Source organism: Centruroides vittatus, unplaced genomic scaffold (genome assembly GCF_030686945.1).
Source record: "Centruroides vittatus isolate TY-2023 unplaced genomic scaffold, ASM3068694v2 contig_3309, whole genome shotgun sequence".
In the NCBI taxonomy this organism is placed as follows: Eukaryota; Metazoa; Arthropoda; class Arachnida; order Scorpiones; family Buthidae; genus Centruroides; species Centruroides vittatus.
Window position 1 is genome coordinate 17001 of NW_027122126.1, and position 19667 is coordinate 36667.

Consider the following 19667-nt stretch of genomic DNA (forward strand, 5'->3'; position numbering starts at 1 on the left):
TATACTTGCCTGAAGTAACGTTATCCGTTTGGACATAAACAGACAACTAATTCGAAACTAATGTGTTGCATCTTCAAGTATTTACAACAATCGGAGCAGGACGTATCCATTATATTTATTCCTAATTATAATTTATGAATATTTATTTATTTGTAATATAAAAGTTGACGAAATAAAAATATTAATATAATTAAAAGTTCTTTTGTTTGAATCATAAATGATCGACGTCCACCGGTGGCAAAGAATTATTTCCCAGTGTTTAATGTAAGGTCTGTTTTTATATCAAAAACTACTTACACCTACTTTTACATAAGGGTTAATACGAAGCATTAAAGATGTCACTCAGGAATTTTTGGGGGGGGTCCAGTCTCCATTATCCGATTACCCTAATTATGAGTCTGGCCGAACCTTTGATATTTGAGTGCTATATAATTGAATACAGGTAGAAATACATTTGTTTATATTGTAACCCACGTTTAGTTAAAACATTCTTGTATAAAAGATTCATTATAGTTGATAAAAACTCCTGACCCAAAATGCATTTAAAACGTCATCCGTATGGAGATGATCTTTGATATTTAAATCTCTATCCGGAAACAGATGAGTTCGACGAATTATCTGGATGACATTTTATAAATCGCTATAAAAATTGCATTACGTGAAACACAAAAGTTGTTATTTTCGGTCGACACTCAACACCACCAAAGTAAAAGTGTAACAGTTAAATTTATTGGTGAGTTACTAAGATCGATTTTCTATTTTTTCAATTTTACAGTCGAGTATTTTAGAATATGCTTTACATGAAATGTCGTGTGAACACGTGACAACAGATTGTTTTTCATCACCGTGTAGCCTACTTTAGATTATCTAATTTTATAAACTAATATTATATTTTCGTATTAAATTTTCTTTTATGCAGTTCCGAATCTTCGTTGTGAGGCATTCTACATCACCATTTCCTTCTAAACTAAGAAATGTACAGCCAGGGAACAATAGGGCTTCTGGTTATTGCGTTGATCCCGTGTTGCGTATCTCAAGCCACATCAGAGAAAAGACAATTGGACGAGTCCGGAATGCGAATCCATAACAAATATCTAAAGAATCAAGCAAGGATATACGAGGGAACCGTAAACAAAGAAGGTGCATGCTCTAAACCTGCGCGTAAATTGATACCCGTCAGCAAGACCCCTCACAAAATCTATCGTCCCCACTGCGCCATATTGCATAGATGCTCCAAAGCCTCGGGATGCTGTCACAGTGCTACAAAAATATGTCAGGCCAACAAAACGGAATTCGTCACTCTACCTTTCTTAGTAAGCGAATTGATGAACGATGGCTCTTACAGTCGTTTCAAGCCCATCTCTCTCAATTTACTTACCCACACGAAATGCGGATGCAAAAGCGTAATTGATTGAAGTACGGTGAAACTTCGATTTAACGTACTAATTCGGGCCAAGAATGTCTGTTAAATCGAGGTTTTACTGCCACGTTATTCCTTTGTTCGGGAGCCAACAACAAATTCAAATTGCTGGTTACAAGAGCCAGAAACGGGCACATTATATTTATGCTAAATTTATTGTTTATAGAATGCGAATAATAAATAAAAATGTAATTTTAATTTCGTTTTGTTTTATTTTTAAACTTTTAGCGGCAGACAGTAGCTTTATACAGTCATATGTATGATACTACTGTCTTTAACAATAGTTGACGTATAAATAAACTAAACAGCGTCAATAATATTACTGCATTTCGAACAAATAATTAAAACAATTAAATAACTGATAACAATTGCTTGCTGTCAGACATTGTTATACGCAACACACACCGAAGACGAGAGCCGAATATATTGATAACAATAACCGAATTCTGATCACAGAATATAGCAAACTATAATGACTGACAAATTATATTAATACACGTAAAGATGGTATCAATTTAAATTATAAATATTTAATAACATATAAAGAAAATGAATTTAAGTAATAAAATTTTATTATTTAAACACCGAAAAGGCGTGTCTATAGAAAAGATATAAAAGGTATGTTCGCTCTATCAAATTTATTTGTTACGCACGCCTTTATATAAACAATATCATACAGATTATTCTTTAAAATATTCTAAATTCTGTAGGAAAAAGTAAAGTTGATAAGGAATAAAGAAGGCTCGGGAAGATGAAATTGTTTCTGACTCTTATTATATTAAGTATCTTCGTCCAAACAATGAGTAAGTAATGACTTTAGAAACTATATTATTTATTTTATTATTAAATTGATTACCAATTTGAAATATTCGTGTAGTTAGTTCCAGTTTTGCTGATAAAGGTGTACGTGGTAAATGCCACATTCCTGGTGGTTGCAGTGATTATTGCAGAAAACAGACTAAAACCATGGGTCTGTGCAAAAAATCCAAGTGTTATTGTACTAAATACTAACTTCTGTATTTGTATCTATTATCATATTGTATGATAATTGTGTCTGGATAAATAAAATTAATTTAAAATTTTAAAGGGTGAAGTCTTTTGTTTTAAAAATGCTTTGATTTTACACGATTTTACACATTCAACACGTGGAGTACAGCGTGGTATCTCTGTTCTTACTTATAAAGGGTCTATCATCGTTAACTTATTTTATTATCACATTTTGGACGTTTGAACAGACAATTAAACAGTAGGTTTGAGGCGCAATTTAGTGATTCATTGTCTGGTAACAATTTAAACAACATAAAAACTTTAACTTAAATTTTAAATGTTATAAACAGGTTTTATAAAATAATATAAACTTGAATGGGATTTTATAATGCTCTTGACTTTTATTTCCACATATAATTATGAATTATAATCGAAGCATTTATAGTAATTATGCGCCCTAATTTCCTTCAATTGACTTTATAATTTGTGTGAAATATGAGTAATATATAATTATATTTTGTGTATATATATATATATATATATTGAAAATTAAAGAATTTTTCACAGAAAAGCATCCTTCTTAATTATTTATGATTGAAAGGTAAGTGGAAAATTGTAGTTAGTCACGAGTTCCAGCTCACCGGGTGGAGTTTATCGGTGTTTACTACCTAAATAAACACCGGGTGTCTAGTATCTAAATAAACACGAGTTTCCATAGATTTACGTGTCTAGTACCTAAATAAACACGAGTTTCCATAGATTTACGTGTCTAGTACCTAAATAAACACCAGTCTTCGATAGAAATCTTTGGAGACATCTACCTCGGTAGGTGGTCTACGTGTTACATTGGATTCTTCTATCAATTTAATAGAATTTGAAATCATAACTTAAGACTTTAATGAAACGACGCCCGAGTCAGAAATTTTCTTGTTAATTAATTTAATATTTGTATGGGTATTAATAAAAATAAGAAGCACTCTCAGCAAAATTCCTTTCGTTTTTCAGGGGCAACTCAACTAGTCTATCTCAAAATTAATTTACTTATATTATCTTTCAGCAAACTAATACAATGGGTTTTTGGTCTGTTATCTTTGTTGTGGCATTACTGATTTGCATAACGTTAGGTAAGATGAATATCTAATTTTTCTTTAAATAATTAAAATTATATTTATTTAAATACCTATTGAAAGGTTACTTCTTGTATTTCAGTTATTCAAACTTTGGCATTTAATTGTAACAATCACGAAGATTGTACGTTGCTTTGTTACGACACAATAGGAACGTGCGCTAATGGAAGATGTACTTGTACACGTTAACGATATTGGATTTTGTAAAGGATAATTACGTACATTGAATAAAATTATTCTTAACTCTTTGTAGGCGTTATTTGGTGTGTAAAGGAACTTGGAAGTTGAACATAAAATAAACATACACTACGTATAAAATAGTTTGCTTTAGGACAATCAGCCGTTCGGACGTCCCAGGCGTCGATGCGGTTCTTCGATGATCGATCGAAGGTGGCCCGGGGACAGTGGCGTTGACGAGTCTGTAAGGCACGGGGAGACTTCGTCCGTTGGCGTCGGGGACACGGTCTAAGTCCGAAGTGGCACGGGTTACAGGTTGGCACAATAGACGAGAAATTATTCTTTTTGTGCGTTGACACACGGCTTTTGATTATTCGGAACGTTAACCGAGTGCCAGGTGTCCTCGATTGTCGGGGATTATATCAATCTCCGTTCTTTCTTTCGTCCATTTTGATCGGTCGTTCTCCCTCAATCACGCTTCCCGAGTGGTCGGTCCCTGGTTACTAAACGTAACGAGACTATTACCTGGAACGCGAGAAAAGTAAAAATCGAAGACGAATTCGATCTTCCACCGATCATAGGACGACTTCCTTCCGCGATTTATGGTTTCTGCCTGGCAGTTTGATATAAACAACGGATGTCCGACTACAAGCGACCTTTTCCTGTGTTTTTTAAACTAATAAATTTTTCTCTAAATTAACCGTTTTTTCGCGTCTTTCGTGACGGTTCGGACCCACCCGGAACCTCACATTTCCATTAAAATTTTAAACAAATATTGCAAGTGACAAAAATAAACAATAACATCGAATACTCTTTACTATTTAAATCTTAAACAATTCACTTAGTCAGATAGCCCTATCCCTGCCAGTGGCTAAGGGATAGAGTCGTTGGAAGCGTTATACGATATTTTCGTGTGTAGCTTCCACCGGCGAAACCGGGTGAGGTTGGTGCTCGGTAAAGCGAATGCGCCAATGCCTATAATCTGGCTGCTCTACACCATCGGTTATTTTCGTCGTGGAAGCTGACCCGGTTTCGACAATACGGCGCTTCCATTCCGCCACTGGTATTCGAATATACAATAGCAACCTTATCTTTTTTTCACGTGTACTATAGAAATTTGTAATAAGATATATAATGCGGTTATAATAAAATATTAATTTTAATTAATTCAAAGTACGTTAAAATATGAAAATAATCGCCCCATATGAATATATATTTTAGAAAATACGAGGGAAGCGGCTTTCCACCGCTTCCAATGACGGCACGCCACTGATCTCGAGGATCACTGGTGTGGACGATATTTATGTTTCTCTTTCTCCTTTACGTCAATAAGAGTTCTAACAAACCAAAAATACGTTTCCTCGTCATAATTAACCAAATTTACATATGAATACACCGATCATACAAAATAATTTGGCTCTACGACTGCTCTTCTCGGCCACTCTCGTGATGTGGTGTAAGCGTGTGCACGAATAGAATTCTCCTCGAACTACTTGGAATGCATAAAAAGTACAGTAAAGGGGCCGTATGAGGTCAACAGTTACTTAATTCGCTACGTCAATTCAGTCTGTACGTTATTTTCGCTGCCTTTCTGACATCCGAGAGCGCTGATGTGTAAACATAAATTAATAGGGGATTGAACATTCGGTCCAAGTTGCGTTTACAGATTCTATTCGTAATACAAAACAACAATAATTTTTGTATAGGAAATTTTATTAGTATCACTTAAGAGTAACAAACGTATACAATTTTGAGGGAATTTTCTATATTTGTAGTAATAACCGATTGATAGAATTAACAGGAAAAGTAAGATTAAAACTTAAAAATTCTGTGTTTAGTGGGTGAGTACGACATTAAAAGGTCACGTTAAAACAAAAAGATTTCTATTATGGATTTATTAATTATACCTGTTTTTTTCATACCGTCTTTAACCCTAGCTACGTATAATTGAATTCAACAATGCCAACGACTTAACCTCTTTGTACTGAAAGCAAATAACGATTAAATACTGCCAACGATCACGTGTTATTATTTGATATCTTAACAAGTACTTATAGGAATTTACAGCGGTTTACATAGTTTTTCCAATAAAATAGAGGAATGTAGTTTATATATTCTTAACTAAATAATTTTATTCACGAAGAATTTAGATGAGATAATTAGTCTGGTCTGACTTTTATTTACAACAAAATGCATTTTCTGGGAAAATTAAAGAACCAGATTTCAATTATTAAATCATAAAAGACGGAATATAAGAGAATAAAAACTCAGTCTATCTTTTATTACCCTAAACAAATGGCGATATTCAATACGATCAGCTTGTTGTACGTTATTATTATTGAATTTTCAATAACGAAACTCATAACTTATTTATTATGATTTGTCTAAATTACCGATTTCTGTAACATAGGCTCTGCAATTTATTAAATTCCTTGTAAATTAATATCAATGCGATCCTGTGGCCTACAGAATAATTCCACCGCCACCAATCTTTCGGAAACAATACCAATAATCCTTCAGAATTTCGAAAGAAGGCAATCTGTCTTCGTAATTTATATAGATACGATCAATTATTAATTGCAACCGGCATTGTCACAATGTTGGGCTGCAATTTTTAACCACATTTTAAATTCATTAATGTTAAGGTTTTCATCTCAAATTAGTAGTGTCTTATCACTGTACATCATACTTTTCCTGACAAGAACGGAGCCGTGCCGGTTATCCACGTATCACCCGACGTCCGGTCTATACAAGAACTTCTTATATCGTTAATCGGGATCTACGAAATTTCTATGTCTGTTCTTGAATTTCATGAATCTTTCTCTGTTCTCGAAATTGAGAAACGACAGACAACGGACAGACGTCAGTGGGAATTTACATGTCTGCAGGTCTACAGGTCTTTAAGCAGCCTATTTTTCAGCTTATTTAGCTTATATTATTCGCCTAAATCATTCTAGGCTGACGATATTAAATTGATTAATCACGACCCTAGTGTTCTGCAGTCTGATCTGCTTTGCTTTCCTTCCATTTCAGAAAAAGCTAACCTAAAAATTAATTTATAAAACACTATAATGATGTGTTTTTCACTTATTTCTAATCCTCAGTCGCCCACATTTTATGTATAAAATGTATAATAATCCCATAAAATATGTTAATTTTTATAATGATCTCTGGATCATTTTTAATTCAAAACTTATTTTCAAACGACGTGTTGATAACATAATTAAAACCGTGACTATCCTTCGTGAAAATCATTGGCGTTTTTGCAAAACTATTCCCTCAACAACGGTCCTACCAACCATTTATTTCGCCAATATTCGTTTTTAATGGATAATTGGCTGCCAACATGGATCATGGCTGCCTTATCCCATTTCAAAAGTATTGAAAGAATGAAATAAAATATTTCTTTAAATAAACTCTCTAACCTTCCTTTCTCCCTAACCTCCTGGGTCACCTACTCACCTACCTGGCTCACCTACCTGGGTCCTTTTTCTATCGTATATTCAGAATATGTCTTGTGGAACAAGCTCTACATGAAGATTTTCTACATTTTAAAAACATTGGTAAACGGTTATTTTATAAATTATAGTCTCTTATATTTATTTGAGCATACATTTTTCTCACGACTATTGTTTTTTTATTCGCATGTTTCCGAAGTTTTAAACGCAAAATTGTGTACGTCAGACGTTCGGCGCCGCTTTCCCGTAACCCTAGAAGTTTGACAATGGCATTTGCAATGTCGAGCATGATTCTATTGACTTTCCAAATGCCATTGCCAAACTTCTAGGCTTACAGGAAAGCGGCGCCGAACGTCCGACGTACACAATTTTGCGTTTAAAACTTCGGCCTCAACCTCGCTAATATCAAATGTCCCGTAGTATTTCCTTTTGTACACGCAATTAATAAGTAAATAAAACAGATCCACACATCATCTAACAATTTCATAAATGTTTTATTATCGTCTAGACATCGATTGTAAGAAAAACCTAACGACAATTCTTCCAATTATTGTAAACCATAAACATTTTAATCTCTCAACCATTCTATAAATATCAATTGTTTATAAATCGCGGCATCTGACATCGTATTGCCTTCAACAATTGGTACGTAGCAATACCTTTTGTTTTTGTAGACCCTATTTTTAAATTAAAATCTCTTCACCTGAATGCAAATCGTACTTTCAGCAATCTGTATGCTATGTTCTCATCTAAATACAACGGGAGTGACAGCGCTCTCATTTTTATTTGTAGATGATAGTGACACTGTCCGTAATAGATGACTGCGTGTGACAGTGACACCGATCTGGTCTACTTATTTATAGTTTAATCACTTCTTATTCTAAGCATCCTTTGCATAAAATATATGAACATTTAATTAAATTGACGACATTTATGTTTTACTAATAATCATGATTACAGAATTTAACTTTTGTTACATTTGAGATTTTCGAAGAATGGCGGGTATTGCCAAAATAACACTGATCTTATTGTTTCTGTTCGTAACAATGCGTAAGTGAGATTACGAAATATTCCTACCGTTAAAGTAAATTTAATTAAAGATGGTAATTAGAATTAATTATATAAATGTCAATATTTTTAGATACATTGGCTAATTGGAATGCCGAAGCGAATGTCACAAGCGCGTGCGTTCATCGAACTTGCGACTCGGATTGCAAACGTGATGGATACAAATCGGGAAAGTGCATTAATAGAAAGTGCAATTGTTACGCTCGTGGGAAATAATGATCAATCAACAAAGAGAACGGAAAGTTAATTAAATAAAGATTGGTTAATTTCAATTGTTTGACTTTTTACTTTATTTATTTTTTGCTTTTTTTTTCATTATCCTATCGTCGACGTATCTCTAACTTGTTTTATTGTAACATAGTATATTTCGTGCTGTGTATATAGCCTATATATATATATATATTTAAGTATATATAATTATAATTCTGTTTAATTCAACGAAGGACAAAGTTATTATGTATATTTTATATACATAATAACTTTGCCCTTCGCAAATATATTTTTGCCCCATATATTTTTGCCATTTTTTAAGTACAAGGGCAAAAATCTTTTTTTAGCTGAAATTTGCATTATCTCGTAGACTTAACAGTTAGTATGGTTTGTAATTTATAACAGTTACAATATAAATAAAAATACATATCTTAGTACAGGTTAGTTGCATTCGTGTTTCACGACTCACGACTTTCACGACTTTCAATTGAAAACCTGGATGCAGAAATACGTCGGCTTTACTCTGACATAAATGACTTATACTCATCAAGTTGCATTACTCTTGTTTCGGTATAAGATATATGTATGACAATATAATAACAGAAAGAAAGTAGGTAGGATATTTGCTCTTTGTTTGATTACATAAACACATTCTTCCATTAAACATAGGCGCGTTGTATCTATATTTCGAAAACCGCTGTGCAGAACATAAGAACTATGTTGTAGTACAGTTTTGCATGCATATATTTATTTTAAACAAAGAAATATTAACCATATTATCCATGAATTTTCTTCCGGCATGAACGTCGAAAAGCTTCGTGTTCTACAATCGAACAGAAAGCTTTTCGAACATTCGTTAAGTTTAAAATCTTCGGAAATATTTTAAAATTGTTACATTAAACGGTTAAATATTAAATAAATAACAAATTACTAATACATTATATAATCAAACAAATGTAAAAATACAGTGGTGCCTCGTATAACGTACGCCTCGAATAACGGACATTCCGTTCGGCACTTACGTGAGGCGATCAACGGATTTTCTGTGATCAAGTGCGAATGATTTTTCCAGTCTTTTGCGGTTGCCATTGACAATATACTATTTTTAGATTTTTTCCCCTTCTTGGCTTCCCAGAATAGCTTCTTGATGTAGGTATTTTGGAAAACAGGCGTTGAAGAAGAGAGCGAAACAGACCATTTTGGACATGTTTTTCAAGAATCCAGCTGCCAAAAAACAAAGGATGGAACAAGAGGAGTTGACCCTGCAAATCCCGGTAGCCTCTCCTGAATCTGACTCCGATTAAAAAACAATAAAAAAGAGACCCGCTGCAATGTGTAAAAAGTGTGTGGTCATATGAATGTGTGAAGAAAGTGTTCCTTCACCTCTTCCTCACAACATCTGACTACCCGGCATAATTGGTGACTGCTCCATTTTCATTTTTTACGGTACAGTACGGTTATTTTATGCTGCAAAACGAATTAGATGTTTTAACATGTATTTCTACGGAAAAATGCATTTCGTATAACGGACTTTTCACTTAACGGACATGCACCTGAAACGGATTAAGTAATGTACGTTATATGAGGCACCACTGTATAACGAAAATACATTAAACTAGTTAAAACATAACTGCCACAATCTTTTACGGGTTTTTAACTCCCATTTCTTTTTCTATTACGTATTTCCAGGTCGTTGGGAGAGCATTAGCGACCTTTGCATTTAAGCTCTTGTTGTTCACTTTATTTTTTTCATACCTAACGCAATCGTCGGAGAATAGACCGTCTTAATTATTCTCGCTTCTTCTCACTTTACACTCGCTTTTTTCTGTTTGTGCCACGACTGCCAATACGGTGTTATTAGGTCCTCTATTCACGTCGTACTTGTGCTCACTTATACGTGTTGCCAAGTTTCTTCTAGTGACTTTAACATAATCATTTGCCACTTCTAACTGCTGATTTTCAAAAGGAATTTCGTAGATTCCTGATTTCTCTTGCATTCTCACTTCATCTTTATCATTCCTTAGCAATCTGTATGTTTGGCGCTCTTTTATATACCGTTTTTGTGTTTTTATATTTACGTAATTCCTCCATTACTCCCTCTATCCTCCTATTGCACGTGAACTTGTTGATCTTATCTCCCCTGTTATCCCGTCTGCAATAGCCTGAAAGCGTTTGAATATTAAAGTACAATAGGCTCAGCAAGTGTTCTGGTGTTTATTTATAATTAAAGAAATTATATTCGATCTACTTTTATTGAGGTAGTTTCAAGTATTTAATATTTATAATTTTATTTTTTATAATAATTGTTATATCATTTATGTTTTGAAGAAGTTTTTCATTTCTAAAAATATAATTCAATTAAAATACATTTTTTATTATATTAAAAGTCTGACGTAAAAATTTGTAGAGACGTTCGATTGTTTGGTAACAATGGCTTCGTATTGTTAAATTTTCAATTGTCAAACGATATATCGAAATCGACAGAATGGCGAAAATCTTCACTTATTCTCTCTTCGATTCGTCACTTTATGACAGAATTTCCTTTTAAGAAGACTTCAACAAAGTAATTAATTAATTAATTTATTTATAAAAATTAAAAATCGCGTTTAAATATCAAATCGTCGTTAAAATTTCCATTTGAACTTATTTATAAATAAATAAAATGAATTTGTTTTATTTAAACGTTGTATTCAGTTAAATATAAATTTATATTCAATCAAACAACGAAAATCTCCTTTTGATTCGTAGATCCGTGTTGTTAATTTGTACAAATATACAATATAAAATTAAAGTTTCTTAAGTTAATTCCAAGCGATTTAAACAACATTATTTACGAATTTCAGTAATTTATAATTTATAATATATATTTAAATATCTTAGCTGCAATTTTGATTAAAAAATTTCTTGTTTCTATAGGCAAATGTTCGCTTTTTGGCGGTATCGAAGAGAAAGTCGGTCCTTGTATAGTTTTCTCATTGTTTGTATAGTTTCAAGTAGTGTAATTCTTAATTACGCCAAAGACATTATACAATAGTTTAATTTAATTATTTTTGTTTTTAGTTATATCTCCAAGTATTAATAAAGTATATTTAAATGGTTATATAACGATAACGAAAGAGCATCAGTGTTGTTATGGATTTAATTCATAACAGAAAGTAATTTACTCATCGCTTTCCGTATTTAGAAGACATCAAAGTCTACTTTTCAATTGCGTACGTCAAAGTAATTTTAAAAATTTACATATTTTATAATTTATTTCTGTTGATAAACTTTCGTGTAGTCTTTGTATCTGGAATGCTGTATGTTACTATGTATATAATTCGTCTCTGTAATCCAAAAGGTTTTTTGGTAGACGGTCCCACAGCAAAACGTTAAGTTAGGAACTCTGTTTTATTCTTTAAAAAAATGACATATGCATTTCGGGTTGGTATATTCATCCAATCCCTCCTCAATGCTAATTTTTAAAAGACAAAAAAAGAGAGAAAGGAGGTATAATACCCTATAAATGACACAAATACAAACAAGATGTCACACTTACTTATTCTTACAGTAAAAGTTGCGTATGGGCTACCACTACATCAACACACTTAACATTTTCTTTCCATTTAAAATGCACTTGAAGTGTTTGCATAACTTCACTTCTAAAAACCATTGTGCATTATGACTATTTCTATAAACAACCAGTATATACAATAACCAATACAATACATACTTTTAAAATATCAATAGCATGTGAATAATCAACTCAACAAGTGATACCCCTGAATACCACCTTTCAATCAATCGCAACAATATCACCATTCCACCACTATATAGAGCCCTCTATCACTTTATACCATCTAGAATCTATTTGCATTCCATCAGAAATATTTATTAAATTATTTTGGTTTTTCTTAATTTCTAAATGTTCTTTAAATTTACGTTTATATATATCTCTTTCATGATGTAGGATTTTAATATTATTGCGATTAATTTTACATTTATTAATTTCCTTGTGTTCATACCAAGGTGAATTTTTATACCTCAACCTAATAGAAGCTTCATGTTCCTTTATTCATATATTTAATCTCCTACCCGTTTCTCCTATATAACTACATGGATTCATACAGTTACACTCTATTTTATATACAATACCTGTTCTATTTAACACATCTATATTATTAAGGTTACTTCTAGTAATATATCTAGAAACATTATCTGTGATCTTATTAGTTAAATACGGGGCTAAACATATATTATCTTTCTTAAGGATTTTACTAATATTTTCAAATATATTTTTTATGCATGGGAATTTTTTATACTGTTTTTCAGATTATGTTTTGTATTAAATCTATTTTTCAAAAAATCAGCTCTCCACTTATTAATTTTAAATTTTGGATAATCATTCAAAATAAATTTATTATCTAATTCTTCTAATTTAAGGTTAATATTATGTTCTTCTGTTATACGTGTATAAATCTTTTTTAATTCCGTCAGGTATGTATTCTTATTTATATAATCAGGAATGTACGATAATTCGTGGTTTTTTTTAACATCACAATGTTTTTTACATGTTATAAATTCAAATTCTTTAGTATTGTTTATAATAGTGATATCCAGGTAATTAATTTTTTTGGTTTCATCAAGTTCAATGTCGAATTGTATTTTTTTATTTATGCTATTTATAAAGGGATGTATAATGTTTTCATTAGTTAAACTACTGTTATATATTATTAAATAATCATCTACATATCTCACTATTAATTTTATGCCGGTAATGTTATTTATTTTCTTATCTATATTAATCATAGCTATTTCTGCTAATTTTGGCCCCATCTTTGACCCCATACTTATACCCTCAATCTTTCTATAAAATTTATCATTCACCTTAAAATAATTATTTATATATGCAAAATGTATCAAATCAATTAAAGTTTTTTCTACATTCAATTCTATTTAACTATCTCTTATTAACTCCCAGTTTATATTATGGTACATATTGGGGTACATATTTATATTGGGGTACATATAATTTCGTGTAGTCTTTTAATGCTTTTTACAATAATATAATGAATTACTAACTTTATCATGTTTAATGAAAGATAATATTGATATATTCCCGATTCAAAATATAACAGATACGTTAAATCTACGAATAATATTGCGCTTGATATAGTTTAGAGCGTAACTTTATTTAGAATATAATTTATTTGACAGAAATGTAGAACAGAAATTATTTTCTAAATTCACTTTATATTCTGAAAAAATAATTTCGAATAAGAAGCACTTTCACTTAAACCACTTACAACCTTTCATTAGGTATTAACATAACCATAATAAACAGTTTTATTAAATACAAATACTAAGTAATTTCACTCGTAACCAAAAAATATATAAATTACAATTATAATTCCTTGATAAACAACTGAAAATATATACGTAGTTTAAAATACGATTAATACATCAAGTTTATAATATATTTAATAATCATTTAATTAGAAACTAAAAGTTTGTAAAGCAAAAATTCAAACACTTATCGAAAAGATTATCCTTTCATTTTGAAAAAATCAAGTGACAATATTATTTTCAGGTGACACTGTTAAGATGGCGAACGGCCTCGCTGTGTCTACAAGAATGCCACAAGAGTCCTACGACGGTAACACAACGTGGCGAGATCATGCCGCCACAAAAATAAGCATGAAACCCATTGGACGTAAGAGAAAGTGTGGATACTCAGGTAAAAGCCTTATTTTCAGGTGACAGTGTTACTATCAGTACATGGTAAGATGGCGAACGGCCTCGCTGTCTCTACAAAATGCCACAAGAGTCCTACGACGGTAACACAACGTGGCGAGATCATGCCGCCACAAAAATAAGCATGAAACCCATTGGACGTAAGAGAAAGTGTGGATACTCAGGTAAGAGCCTTATTTGCAGGTGATATTTATCCTAGAATAGAACATGAAAAAAAAAAAAAAACAAAGTCACGAGTTGCCTAACTTTCCCGGCTGCTATAAGATTTTATTTTAAGTATTTTTAATATTATTAACCATAGGTGAAATTATGTATCGCGTCACACTTATTTTGTTATAAAAATTTTTACATTATGAATTATTTTAAAATGGTGTAAGCTTAATTTTCAGGGTAGGAACGAGTTTTATAAAACAATATAAATGCTAATAGCCAGTAAAATCTTCATTAAATTCGACGTCTTTTGACATTTGATACGTGGCTCATGTTTATATTTTTATTCCATCGACTTTTATTTATCGAAATTTACTGGTATCTATGCCGTTTATACACAAGCTTCTGAATCAAATTTCGTTTTTTAATCTTCACTTTATCCGAAGACATTAAACAAAAAATCACCAACACACATACACGCACGCATGAAATTTTTGTGCCTGTTTTAGACGTTTTTGGGTTCAGAAAATCTCAAAATGTAGATTTGCAATAATGCTCGAAGGGTCAAATGTGACAGGATTTCAATACTCTCCTTGTTATGTAAACATAACATTCGGATAATATGCAGTGTCTACTTTTACAGTTTAATAACTTAAGCCTACAAAGTGTGTGATGTCGGCGATTGATCACTTTGAAATGTTTGTTTTTTAAATAACAAGGTCAACAGTAATTATTACAATTATTATTAATTTTTTTTGTGACAGACTTTAAATATATAAACACTAGAAATATATAATTTGTTTAAAGACTTAGTTATTTCCATCAGTTATCCTTCCTATTGAATTTTATAATCAATTACTGTACTATTTTTTAATTTCGGAAATATTTAAATAATGCTATTATTCTTGTTTTTATTATTGCTAAAACGGTTAACAGTATTTGTTTCTTTATTTCACTTTTATTTAGTATCGCTCTATTCAGATACATTTGTATTCTATTAAGATAAAATATACTTACCAGCGAAGTTGTTTACATTTTAAGGCGAGATCTGTTGCGTGAAGAATACATTTCTTTGTGTCAAACACTGTCCACCTCTGCTGTAAAAAGTCGTCAACTTATGCTACAAGTTCATTCCATATTAAAATAGAGATGTCATTCGTTCTGGCCTGGTTCGGGAGTCAGTATATCACCTTTTCATTCAATATATTTACCGGAAGAGGTAGTCTTGAAAACTACAGGACTGCAGCAATTCGCCATTGGTCGACGTTCCCAGTAGCCATTTAATCCCTAGGACCCACATCCTATAGCTCATTATGTTCATCAACCACTTCAAGGCATTCTGGATTAATCTCGCGTTGTTTACCATCGATTATATATCCTTAGAAGGACATTTGACTTAAAATAAAACTCTCAGTAAAAATAACAGTAATTCGTTTATTTTAATCGGGTAGCAACCATCGAGGGCTTCTAAGTTCTTTTCGGAACCGGAAAAACTCGCTACTCCCCCTCTCTCGCGAAGGCTTCGAACTTACATAATGGAATTTATATACTGTACTAGCAAACGTCTTCACAATGTAAGAACACAAGTTTCGAGTCGATCACTCCCGGTATAAATAATTATGTTAATTATGAGTTTTAATATCAGGTCTAAAAACCTGTAAACTAGTAATATTTATAACTAATTTAAGGTTATAATTAATAATAATGGTAAACCACACTGGAATGATGCGAATTGTTGAATAAACATGTAGTCCGTAGGTTTACACTCTTACAAAGTTAATCATGTACACAAAATAATGCAAACTGAACTGGTATAATTATAATTGTGCATTGTTGTACTTACTTTTTTGTTGCAAATCTGCACATTTTGAGACCTCCTTAACCCAAAAACGTGTAATAAAATCTAGCAACAAAAGTTGCGTAACTTTCTCGGATATTATGAGTTTTTATTAGAAAAACTTTACTTTTTCCTAAATAATATACATGTATGGCTCCATTTGTTATCTGATTTTGTTATAGAAGTCTTTTATATTTTTAATTACTATAAAATGTTAATAGTAGTAATGAGTTTTATAAGGAAAGTGTAAACGTTGATGAAAGATTATTCGTTATTACTCCTACCTTTTTCGGAATACACAACACGAAATTATGTTACAATAAAACAAATTAGAAATAGGTTGACGTTAAGACAATGAACACCCAAAAAAAAAACAAGAAATGAATGAAGTATGAAATCAAACAATTGAATTAAATCAAACTTTATTTAATTAACTTTCCATTTTCTTTGTTAATTGAACATTAATTCTTACGACGATAACATTTGCAGGCATTATTAATGCATTTCCCCGATTTGTATCCATTACGTTTGCACACCGAGTCGCATTTTCGATGAACACACGCGACGTTCGCTTCGGCATTCCAATTAGCGAATGTATCTAAAAATGTTGACATTTATATAATTAATTCTAATTACCATCTTTAATTAAATTTACTTTAACGGTAGGAATATTTCGTAATATCACTTACGCATTGTCACGAACAGAATCAATAGGAGCAGTGTTACTTTCGCAATACCTGCCATTCTTTCTATATGTGAAAATTTAACAGAATAAAGAAAAACGAGCGATTACCTATCGCGATATTGTCACAATGGCGGGTATTGTGAGCTGGAAGTTTTCATTATGTTGAAATTTAAAGAATGACGCGTGTTCCGGTCTACACCGGAAATTCGCATATAGTTAAACGAAGCCTAATTGTCGTTAAACGTTACATCCTGTTATTTCTTTTATGTCAACCTTTATCCTTTATATCTTATCACCATTTTTATACTTATATATATATTAGACTTGATAAACACTAATGTTGTGTGTTTTTTCTTCAGAGACACTTGGCAAGTTTTCTATCAGATATCTTTATTCGTTCTCGTTGATACGGTACTCTGTCTGTACACTTTTCGGGCTCTGCCCCTCCTCAGTCAACTGTTGATTATCTTTTCTAAGAAAATGTAAAATCTTGTTAACTGTATACATTACGTTGTAAGAAGTTTATCGACTATAAAAGGTGTATTATAACTTTAAAAGTTCGCTGTAAAACATAAAAATATATTGCAAATATTTAAGATTTTTAAAACTGTTTCCGCCCCTTTTTTCTCGTCCACCCCCTTCTTGAATTTTACACTGGTACGGCCAGTGTTGTTACGTATGGTGTTCGCCGCCTTGTGGTCGTTATATATATATTATTTTTTATGTCTTTCAGGAGTTCTGCCCTAGAAGAAAAGTTAAAGTGTAGTAATTGACACACAGACACACAATACAGACGTATCAATCTAGAATCAATTTGAATAATGAATATTGTCACTAGACTAGAGCCTAGAGCCATCTGTCGTGAAATCTTAGAACTATTTCGCTGTTCGCTGCTCAAAGAAACTACAAGTTGCCCACCGTCTAGCTCAGATACTGGGTACGCCGCTGAATGCAAATAAGAAAGGGAAACATTTAACGCTGTGTATGACCCAGTCACTAAATTAACGACGTGAGAAACAGGATACAATGCAAAGTCAACAATACAGGAAGCCAATTTATTTCATTAATGGACGTAAACACCAGCTTTCTAACAGTACTTGTAAATGTTTAATACTGACTCAAAACTATATACGTAACAGAAGAGGGCCTGTTTGAATTCATCCGCCTGCCATTTGATTTGACAGATCTTCTTCAATGAAAACTATTATACACCAGGCGTCTGATCACGTGCAAAGTAAGTTAAACTTGTGAAAAAGGGATTATATTGTATTTACTTGACAATTTTTTTCTACATTCATTTTAATAAATTATGTACAGTACATCTATAATTAAAATACCAGTTTAATGTACGATCTGAAGAGATATTTGAAATGTAGCAATTATTTATTCTGTCATAGTCACAATACGAGACTGCAATCTTGAATCATCTTTAATTTTAAAAAATCACGGGACTTCCGCTTCAGACCGAAAGTTCATGTATAATTATTATATATAGTTCATATCTGCTCTCGATTTTAGTGTGTCTTGCTCTTGTATCTTGCACTTCTGCTGATAAGAATCGACTCATGCTGATCGTTCATCTAACTATATTTAGAAGTAATTTTGAATTTAGATCATGTGACTTTCGCTCCAGACCCTTCAATCGCTAAGCTTTCTACATCCTGTATCCTGTATATTCAGCTATTTAACTCCGTTTTCGAGATGTTTATGAAAGAAAATGAGTAAATTCATAGATTCACTCATCAATTAAAACAACAAACGTCCCATACTTTCCATATAACAGAACCAGACAACATTTAGCAATTTCATAAATATTTTATTATCGTCTGGATATTCACTATAACAAAACACTTTAATTACAATTCTTCCAATTATTGTAAACCATAAACATTTTAATTTATTAACCATTCTATAAATATCAATTGTTTATAGATCACGACATCGTATTCGTATTGCCTTCAACAATTGGTACGTAGCCATACTTTTAGTTTCACTAGCAATATGTATGCTATTTTCACATATAGACGCAATGGGTGTGAAAGCGCATTTATTTAAATATGTGAATGATAGTGACACCGAGATAGTCTAGTTATTTAATAATAGTTTAATCAGTTCTTATTCTAAGCATCCTTCGCATAAAATATACCAGCATTTAGATAACTTAACGACATTTATGTTTTAATAATAATCATGATTATAAAATTTAATTTCTGTTAGATTTCAGATTTTCAAAGGAATGGCGGGTATTGTGAAAATAACACTACTCCTATTCATTCTGTTCGTAACAATGCGTAAGTAAAATTAGGAACTTTTTCTACCCTTAGAATAAATTTAATTAAAGATAGTAATTAGAATTAATTACATAAACGTCAATATTTTTAGATACATTCGCTAATTGGAATGCCGAAGCGGCCGTGTGCGTTTACCGCACTTGTGACAAGGATTGCAAACGTAGGGGAAATAGGTCGGGAAAATGCATTAACAACGCCTGCAAATGTTATCCCTACGGAAAATAATGTTCAGTTAACGAAGACAGTGGAAAGTTAATTAAATAAAGATTGGTTAAATTCGTTTGTTTGACTTCTTACGTCATTTATTTCTTACTATTCTTTTCATTATCTGAACGTCAACCTATTTCTTACTCGTTTATTATAATGTAATTTTGTGTTGTGTGTATATATATATATAATTATGTTTATATCAGAGAAGAACAAAGTTGTCATATATATAGGCTTATAAATTTTAATAATCTTCTCTTAAGAACACGTGATTTAACATTTTAATAGTAAACAAATGAATGAGAGGGATGGGATAT

At 31.8% G+C, this 19667-nt stretch overlaps 3 long non-coding RNA genes across 3 annotated transcripts; all 3 read left to right on the forward strand.

Annotated features, from left to right (window-relative positions):
• Positions 1–2077: 2077 nt before the first annotated feature.
• LOC136973924 (uncharacterized) lies at positions 2078–2506 on the forward strand. Its single transcript, XR_010880569.1, has 2 exons — positions 2078–2223; positions 2298–2506. It is a non-coding gene; the product is annotated as an uncharacterized lncRNA (long non-coding RNA).
• Positions 2507–3006: 500 nt separating this feature from the next.
• Positions 3007–3782, forward strand: LOC136973925 (uncharacterized). The gene is made up of 2 exons (XR_010880570.1): positions 3007–3531; positions 3617–3782. It is a non-coding gene; the product is annotated as an uncharacterized lncRNA (long non-coding RNA).
• Positions 3783–18941: 15159 nt separating this feature from the next.
• On the forward strand, positions 18942–19425 carry LOC136973926 (uncharacterized). Its single transcript, XR_010880571.1, has 2 exons — positions 18942–19143; positions 19235–19425. It is a non-coding gene; the product is annotated as an uncharacterized lncRNA (long non-coding RNA).
• Positions 19426–19667: the final 242 nt, after the last annotated feature.